Source organism: Neopelma chrysocephalum, unplaced genomic scaffold, assembly GCF_003984885.1.
Source record: "Neopelma chrysocephalum unplaced genomic scaffold, ASM398488v2 Primary Assembly neopelma1_138, whole genome shotgun sequence".
NCBI classification, from domain to species: domain Eukaryota; kingdom Metazoa; phylum Chordata; class Aves; order Passeriformes; family Pipridae; genus Neopelma; species Neopelma chrysocephalum.
In genome coordinates this window covers 2,385,853-2,395,598 of record NW_020897800.1, presented here as the reverse complement: position 1 = coordinate 2,395,598, position 9,746 = coordinate 2,385,853, and positions in this window count along the sequence as shown.

Here is a 9,746-nt window from a genome sequence, read left to right as displayed (position 1 = left end):
CGTTTTAATTTGGGTTTTAAAGTAGCTGGGCATGAACATCATCATCATCCCTGTGTCAGACAGGCAGGGAATGAACCTGCAACCCAACACCAAGGAAAACAGCTTCTCTGGCCTCTCCAGTGTCCTGTGCCTCATTTCAGCCCAGTGGGGACAGAGTTTTCTGCTGCTTTCCCATATTTCTGCAGTAAAATTGGCTGCAAACCCAAAAGCAGCCCCGTCACCTTGGTGGGGATTTCAGGCATTGCTGGTTTCAACTTCTTTCCCTCCTTCCCTCAGCAAACCCTCTCCAGTTGTCCAGCATTTCTCACCTCTCTCCGCTCCTCTCTCCCCTTCAAACCACTCAGAAAGATGCTGCTCGTGGTGAATTCCTTAAAAAAAAAAGAAAAAAATCATCTCCTTCCTTTTTCTGAACCTCTGAGTTTTAATTAGGCTCGTTCTGCACCTGTCTTGATGACACATGAAGGAAATTAATGGAACCAGCAGCCATTTCAGACTTCCATGTGGCCTGTGGGAGCCTCCAATTACTTCCACTATTGGGCTGTGTCAGGGATAAGAATAAAGGACTTTAATTATTGACCCTGCTGTGCTGGGGAATGGCAAGGAGATGGATATTTGGCTGCATCACATGATCAGCACAGGATCCTGACAGCAGCACTTGGAAAGGAACACAGCAAAGGCTGTCAGGAGCAAATAAATCCTGAGTGTGGAGCCTTCCAGCAGCCCTAAAAAAAAGAAAAAAATCCCAGGTCTGCCTGGGCTGGAAAATGAGCCAAAGCAACAGGATGAACAGGGCTGGTAACACACATTGGTGAGCACTTGTACATCCCAGTCCTAAAATAGAGCATCTGAGCAGTCACTGACACACCTCTCCAGGCAAAACTTCTGACTTCCCTCCCCTTGGCTTTGATCCTGCAAAACTCCACTGACCTTGGTGAAGGCACGACCTTGGGGGTGAGGGAAGAGAGGTTTTATGGGCAAGAAGGAACATGGAAGTCGATATTTTTTTTCAACGGAGATATTTTCCTGCAGTAAAAGACTTTTTCATCAACATAAAGAACGGAAATGAAAAATAAGAGAAAGAGGTTTCCTACTCTGTGTTTTTATGGGGTATCCAATGAAGTTTTATGGGGAGTGTTTGGCGTCTGATGAATCAAACCCAAAAAAGAGAGGCTTTGTCATATCTGCATTGAGGCAAGCCTGTGTTCCTCCCAGGCAGGTTCCCTGCAGCCCAGGCAGCTCTTCCCCAGCAGCTCAGCATCCCATTGTGCTGCCAGGCAGGGGGAGCAGGGCTGGGGGGACCTGCAGCTCAGACCTGCCCCTGTCGTGCCTCACGTCTCCCAGCACCACGTCACCCGGTCCACGTGGGGAGTGAGTGGGCTGAGCACCATATGGAGACACACGAGGGGCTCAGGGAGATAAAACATCCACTTGGAGTTGAATTAACCAGGAGTCAACTTTTTAGCTTCTTTCCCCCCTCCCTGTGGCAGCTCATTGCCCTGGGGCAGCTCATAACAGCACATCCAGCTCTTGGAGGGCACTTAAAGCCAAGGCCCCCAACTCAGGCTCTGATCCAACTACACCAGGAAAGCAACTTCATCCTGCACATCCAAAGCTCCCCAGGCCAGAGCCTGGTTTCTTTAGTTATTGTCACCAGTCTCCAAATCCTGTCAGAGTTCTGCAGGAAGGTGGAAAGGAGACCAGAGCCCATTTTCCCAAATCAGAGTCACAGGATGGTTTGGGGTGGAAGGGACCTTCAAGATTATCCAGTTCAACCCCCTGCCATGAGCAGGGACACCTTCCACTGGCCCAGGTTGCTCCAAGCCTCATCCAGCTTGGCCTTGGACACTTCCAGGGATGGGGCAAACACCCCATTGCGAGAAAAATGGATCCCACTTGTGCCTATCTCAGTTCCCAGTGGCAGCAAATCTCTTCTTTCCTTTCTTGTGTGGATATAAAATTATCTCAATGTTTTGTGCTGCTTTTGGCTGGAACAGAGTTAATTTTCTCTCCTCACACAGAGCTGGGGGAAGAAGAAAGAACGGGGGCCGTTGGGAGCGACGGAGCCCAGCTTTCCTGGGGATGGCTGAACACCTGACGGTGGGAAGTGAGGAATGAATTCCTTGTTTTCCTTCGCTTGGCTGGATTTGCTTTACCTATTAAACTGTCTTTTATCTCAACCCACGAGTTTTGTCACTTCTTCTACTCCCCCAAAGCCTCTCCCCCGTCCCGCCGTGGGGGACGAGGGAGCAGCTCCTGGCTGGGGTTAAACCACGACATGTTTTCAAGACACATCAAAACAATGAAGCCTGAGACACTCTGTGGGTGTTGTGTGACGTCTGAAGGACAATTTCACTCAATCCTACAGCTGAATAATGGCTCTTTGGGTAATTAGTAGCAGATATTTTTTAAGCAGATTGGTCCCTCCGGCTGAGGGCAACTGTAAGGTGGAAATCAATCCTGCACAAAGTATTATATTAATTTCAGAGATCTTTGTCTCTGTGGACAAAAACCCACTGTCTTCCTGTGAACGTTGCAGTGATGAGAACATTAATATTAGATAATTATGACTTTGAAAGATTAAATGAGAAATGGTGGTGATGAGGAAAGGGCATTATGTTAAATAAAACTCCTGCCCGTGGAGGCTGTTAACACTCGTCTGTTGACAGATACAGGGTGAAATAATAAAAGCAAGAGGAAGGGAGAGGTGGGTTCTGTCTCTCCAAAGTGACAGAGGTGCAACTCTGAGGCAGGGAAACAGAGTTAATCACACAGCAAAGGCATTGATCTCCAGTAGGGATGTTTAGCCCCTTTCTACAATGCTGCTCGTCCTCAGAGCTTTTCGTCTGTCCCGGGTTTTGATTGTGCTCACAGCAATAAAAAGACAGACAGAATCTTGCTTTGAAGGATCTCAGGGTGTCAGGGAGAACATCTGTGATATGGACAGCTCAGCCACCAGAGAATCAGAACATCCTGGGTTGGGAGGGACCCACAGGATCATCCAAGTCCAGCTCCTGGCCCTGCACAGACACCCCAACAATCCCACCCTGTCCCTGTCCAGACTCTCCTGGAGCTCTGGCAACCAGAAGTTGAGATAAAAACAGAGCATCTGAAACCACAACCAAAATTCCAGGTAGTCACTAAAGATTTTGGGATAAAGGAAGGATTAGTGAGGGAAGGATGAGAAGGTGGCACCGGATCAAGCTGAGAGGGAGGAAGGAGCACTGGGGCATTGTCCACACCAAGGAGCAGGGGCACATCCTGCTTGCCCACCAAAGCAGATACTGCAGCTTATCCCAGCCCCAGAGCCTTGGCAAGGAGCTTAAAAAATTAAAAAAGCAGAAAAGCAAATCCCCAGGATCATTCCAGGGGTGCTCCTGCCTTGCATCAGCTCCCACACGTGCCCCTTGACTCCCCAGGTACCCCTGCCCTGGGGGGCTGCCAGCCCTGAGGGGCACAGCCAGCCCCAAAACCCCCAAACCTGCAGCCCCACACATCTCCCATATTTCCCTCTAATTTCAGATTTTTGCCCCTCACGCCCTGGATGTGCCCAAACTAGGTAGAAACTGCATTTAAAAGAGGTAGAGCCCAACCTGTTCCTGCCTGTGTCCTTTGCTGAAGGCTGACACAGGGCAGAATTTTAATTGCTCACCCAGCCCCATTCCAGAGGCATGTTTTCTTCCTACCTCTTTTTTTTTTTTTTTATTTTGCTTGCTCTGAAGGAATTTTATGAATATAAAAACCCTTACCACTGTGTAATAAGCACAATCCTCTTAGAGCAAATCTGACAGGCACTGAAGGTATCTTAATGGATGTATTATTTCAAATGTTCCCTTCTGTTTTATATCTGGCAAGCAGAGCAAGCATGATTAGAGGGTGCTGGGGACATTGTATAGCTGCCCTTCCTTCCCACCTCTCCTATTCAAATTATTTCCCCTCTGTGACCTTTAGAATCTCGCTCTGATCTGGATCTGAACTAAAATTTGTGACCCTTTGATGAGCAAGGTAAAAGAGTTGGCGTGTGCCAAATTCATTTTCTTCTCCTTTAAAAAAAAAAAAGAAAAAAAAAGAAAAAAGTTCTTAAATAAGGCTCAACAAAATCCTTTAAGCCAGTTGCTTTTATCTATTTTTATATGGAATTTAAGGATTTGTGTCTTTTTTTTTCCCCCACCTCCCTGTTGGTTCCCTTGTGATTGAATTACATCAGGAGCTGAGGGTTCCAGCATTCATTGGAGCTGTAGTAAAACTCTAAAAGAGGCTGCATCACACATCAGCAGTGATTTTGGTGGTGATGGATACAAACCTCTCCTCTGTGATCATTAATGTTTTAATGCAGATTTTAATTGCAGGCTGCTGAGATGCTGCATTTTGCCAGCTCTGAGCAGCCACTGATGCCCAGGACATCCCCGGTCAGCCACTGCCTTCACCCTTTGATGCCCTATTTGATGCCAGAAAACGTTGTGTTTGTGGCAGAACAACTCATAGCCTGGGCAAAACCTCCTCACTGCCCTGCCTTGAGGGGCATCACGTCCAGGGATCCCCATCAAACCCCTAATTACAATAATTAGGCCAGGATGATGTCGAGTTAACGAGCGCGGTGCCCGTGCTTGAGATCCTTCATCCCCAGCTCACCCTCAGCCTGAAGACAGATCTCTCCCTCCCTCCTCTCCCCAGCAGGCCCATGGGATTGGGGCAGCTGGGATAGCCAAAGGCAGGGAGATTCCCAGGTTATCCCAGATTCTGTGGTGCTTAATCGAGATAAATTAGGCCGTGTCAGAGGAAATTATGGAGCTGCAAAACGCAGCGCAAGAGAGAGGAGAGCAACGAGGCTGGTGAAGGGACTCGAGCACAAGCCTGATGAGGAGAGGCTGAGGGAGCTGGGGCTGTTCAGCCTGGAGAAGAGGAGGCTCAGGGGAGACCTCCTCACTCTCTACAACTCCCTGACAGGAGGGGGGAGCCAGGTGGGGGTTGGTCTCTTTTCCCAGGCAACTCTCAGCAAGACAAGAGGGCTCAGGGTCTTCAGCTGTGCCAGGGGAGGTTTAGGTTGGATATCAGAAAGAATTTCTTTGCAGAGAGGGTGATCTGCCATTGGAATGGGCTGCCCAGGGAAGGGGTGGATTCTCCATCCCTGGAGGTGTTTAAGAAGAGACTGGATGTGGCATCAGTGCCATGGGCTGGGAACCACAGCGGGGTTGGACTTGATGATCTGGGAGGTCCCTTCCAACCCAGCTGATTCTATGATTCTATTTAAAAACTCCGGAGCTTGGACGCCCTGAAAACCTGATGGAATGTGTTCTGGACTGGGGATTTCACAGCCCTGAACAGCACAGCGGGGTCCTGACGCACACGGGTCTCCGTTACCCTTCCCTCTCCTTCTGTTGTGCTGCTGACGCCCGTTCCCTGGGGATGCAGCAATTCCTATTTTAACATCCTGCTCTCCCTGCGGGGGATCTCACTTCATTAGCAGCCTCGGAGGTGGGAGGGAAGCAAGTTAGCTCTGGGACATATGGCTGAGCCAGATCTATCCCTGGTGGAAATCCCACTGGCTCAGTGCATCCCTGTGTTCCAGGAGCAAAGCTGGATATGGCCCATTTCCACATGGGATATGTGCTCTCATGTGGATGTGGAACCACAGGATGGCTTGGGTTGGAAAGGATCTTAAAGCTCATCCAGTTCCACCTGGGGAACACCTTCCACTAGCCCAGGTTGTTCCAACCTGGCCTTGGACAATTCCAGGGATGGGGCAGCCACAGCTTCCCTGAGCAACCTGTGCCAGGGCCTCCCCACCCTCCCAATAAAGGATTTCCTCCTGATATCTAAACTAAACCTGAGCAAAGCTTTAGATTAGAAAGCAAAACAAACCTGACTGCTGAGCAAAGCAGAGCCCCAATTGGGATGTGCCATCAGGATCAGTCATCTGCACCCAGGAATACAGGGACAGAATGAGAAACATCACCTCATCCTTGTTCCCAAGATATCAAAAAAGAAGTCCCAGGTAAGACAGGTAAAATGATGATAATCTTCCTTCTCTCCTTAATTATCTCCCCACCCCCCATGAAAAAAAAAAGATTCAAAGCCAAAAAAAAAAAAGGCACATTTTCTCCATGAAGCTTATTGATGGTCTCAGCAGACCACAGCAAGATCAAAGAGAGGGAGGAAAAATCTGCAGCTAATTAAAGAAACAACTGAGTACAAGACAAATATCAGAAAGCAACACAAAAGCCTGACAGAGATGGGGATGGAGCCACAGCCAGACCACCCAGTGCAAAATCAGCCCCCGGGAGGCTGCAGGAGCAAACAGCCTCTGCCTCAGCAGGGCGAGGACACACTCAGGCTCAACCTAAACACATCCAGCCCAGGAAAGGTGTTCCTGCAGCGTGGATCCAGCAGGGAATGGGACAATTCCCTGTGTGGCTCCATTTGCCACATCTCAAGGGCTGATCCGATGCCCACCGATATCACTGGCTCAGCCCTGCCCTAATCTCAGTGCTGCTTGATCAACCACTGCTCTGGAGCTCAGCCATCGGGTTTTTAGGGAATTTTGGCCATCCAAGGCCCTGGATGCTCCGGCAGCACCCTCAGTCTGTGCCCACAGCTCTGCCAGGAGAATGTCACCGCGAGGAAATTGTGTAACCGCCTGTTTTTTCTGGTCATTGGAGCATTTGTTCCAGGCTGGGTTTTTCAGAGGTGCTAAGCAACTCCTGTCACATCTGAAAAATCAGAGCAAGGAACATTCTGTCGCCCCAGTGTCAACAGGAGGATCAACACAACGAGATTAGAGCGTTCCAAAGTGTTTGTAACTCCTGGCTGTTGGTAAACACTCGCACGTCCCCCCTCGAAATAAACACATCTCACGGTGCAGATGCTCTCACACGTGGCTGGACCTGCAAAAATGCTCATATAAATTCAAATTAGGAGAGAGGCTTCATTGACATGACAGGCACTGCAAGCAGTGCCAAAACACGAGAGGAGAAACCTGTCAGGGGGAGGTGGGATTGAGCAGCCAGGCTGAGTGTTCCCCCCTCCACCTGGGAAGGGTGTGGGATGAGGATTTGGGGGAGCAGCTCTGCATCACCAGCCATGCCAAGGTGAGCTGGGGATGTAGAGTCCTGTTCTCCTCGCTCCCCATGTCCCTGGCACCCACTGGGTCTGCTCTGCCCCTTTCCTCCTTGCCAGCACGCCTTCTGGAATGCTCCTTCATCCATCCAAGGTGGGCTGTTCCCTCCCTTCCCTGCAGTGTGTTTGCTTCTCAGTTATCACACATTCCTGTCTCCCCTTGTTGCCTCACACCTCTCCAGTCAGCAGCCAGAGCCTCTCAACACCTTGGCAGAGCTGATGGAAACAGGGCACCACCGGGTTCTGCACCCACTGGAAGGGGCTGCAACCAGTTGAGACCAACATTTGTGAGAATTAAGGTGCAAAGCTACGGGGTGGAAACAGCTGGGAAGAGTCCAGCACCTCAGAAGTGAATCATTCAGAGAGGGAATGGAATTTCCCTCCAGGTGGTGAGGGTGCAGCTGATGGAGACAGTTGTGGTTGGGAAGGAATTCTCCCCAGGGGACCCTGGCAAGGGTTGGAGTTGAGAAAGGAGGACAAAAAAATATATATATATATTTTTCTCTTGAGCACAAAAGCAAGTGAATGTGCTGCTCACCTTTATGGAAACATTCCTTTGTTACAAGTCCTCAGGTCCCTACAAACACCAGCCTTGAGTGCTCCCTGTGTCTGTCTCTGAGTCATTTGAGCTCCAGGAGATCTGGGATTGAGCTCCAGGAGATCTGGGATTCAGCTCCAACATGGATGTGCAGGGGAACCCTGAGCAAGTGCCTTCCCTCAATGTGCTTTTGCTGATCCCTGCAGTTCCCTAAAAATGTGGTAATGGTTGGATTGGGTCAGGCTGTGGATCCACTGATCAAAAAAGGATGAGCAAATACTAAGTATTTGCATCTCAGCAAATACTAAGGAACAGAACATGCAAACAATTATTCGATGGATTATAGAGAGCAGGGAGCAAAAATGCCAAGAGACTTCATTTGATGCATCTGCAGATAAAAGCCAAAGTGGAGAAGATCAAAGCTAAATATTGCTGCCTGCTGTGTGCACGTTGACCTGTTGTTCTGCACCACTCAGATCTTTGTGCTTACAGGAAAATGCAAGTTTTTTATTAAAAAAAAAAAAAGAAAAGCGCTTTAGAGAAACCATTAAACCAAAAGCCACTTTCAATTCCAAATGTTCACAGGAGCTGCCTCCACAGGTGACTGCTAAGGAGACCTCTAGCAAGAGAGCACGTTTTGTTTGCATAAAACCATCAGCTCTGCAAATAAAACTGGATATTTATGGCTTAGATTTCCCCTCCTCCTCCTCCCCAAGTTTGCTGTGAGTCTCCTCCAGCCACCAACTCAACGGTGACTCACGGGCTCGTCCCTGGGGTGACACTCAGTGTTCCTCCTTTTCTTCCAGAGCACTGAGGGACTGTGTGCCAGCCAGGTCACAGTGAGCCCTGGGAGGACAAGGACCTTCAAAAATAGCACCTCTGGGGCGTGGAGACCTGAGCTGGAAGCAGGAGACTGTTGTAGGAGTGACTGCACGGAGGGAACCCACTGCTGAAGGAAAACATCGCTGGGGAGCGTCGTGGGCTGTCAGAGCAGGAGAGGAACCTGTGCTTCCACTGCAATCAGCACATCCAGCCTCACAAACTCCCCTCCAGCTGCTGCCCATGGACAATCACTGTGTCCCTCACCACTAAATCCACTCTTGAGGCAGGACATGAACACACTCCCCCCACCCAGCTCACCTCCTCCATCCCTGTCCCGGGGTGGAGCCGGTTGGAACAGCACACCGGGATGAGATCAAAGGGGTTAGGCCAGGGAAGGAAGGAAGGAAGGAGAGCACAACATCCATCTGAGAGCACTGACACAATTTTAATTAGATGGCAAGATGCAATTACTCATCTTGGAGTTTTGCCAGCCCATCTCCATGCAAAAAATACCTCGGGTCTGAGTGGACGAAAGGGTTTGGGACCTCTGGTTTTTATCTGTGAGGACACACAGTTATCCTGCTCAAGGGCAGAGGACAGCAATCCAGGTGGGTTGCAGGGCAGGCAGAGGGACATCCACCATCCAGAACAACCCAAGGACAAGAGAAGGAGCAGCTCTCTGGTGGAGCAAGCACTGCTTTGTGCACCCCACGGTCCAGCACGGTGGGGAGAACCAAGGGACAGAGTGCAAAACACATTCCCTCCCCAAGCACAAAGTGGTAAACTGTATTTTGGGCCAAATTCTGGACTTCAGCATGCTGAAAACCTGGCTGTCACACACACAAAAAAATCTTCCATCTTCCTCTGCTCCCTGACTCTGTCCCTATAGGATGGCAGGTACCTGTCTCCTCTTCCACGTGGAGCTCCTCTAAGAGACCACCGGAGTATTGGAAGAGCTTTCCTTAATCCAGCAGAGAGGTTGTGGATTCCTCACTCCTGGAAGTGTCCAAGGCCAGGTTGGACGGGGCTTGGAGCAACCTGGGCTGGTGGAAGGTGTCCCTGCCCATGGCAGGAGGTGGAACTGGATAATCTTTAAAGTCCCTTCCCACCCAAACCAAACATTTGCTTGCAGGGATGACATGATGAGACAGAGGGGAGACATGAAATGTGTCCCTGCCCATGGCAGGGGGTGGAAGGACATGAGCTTTAAGGTCCCTTCCCACCCAAAGCAGCCTGTCATTCCATCTATCCCAACTTAGATCCTGGCAGCAGA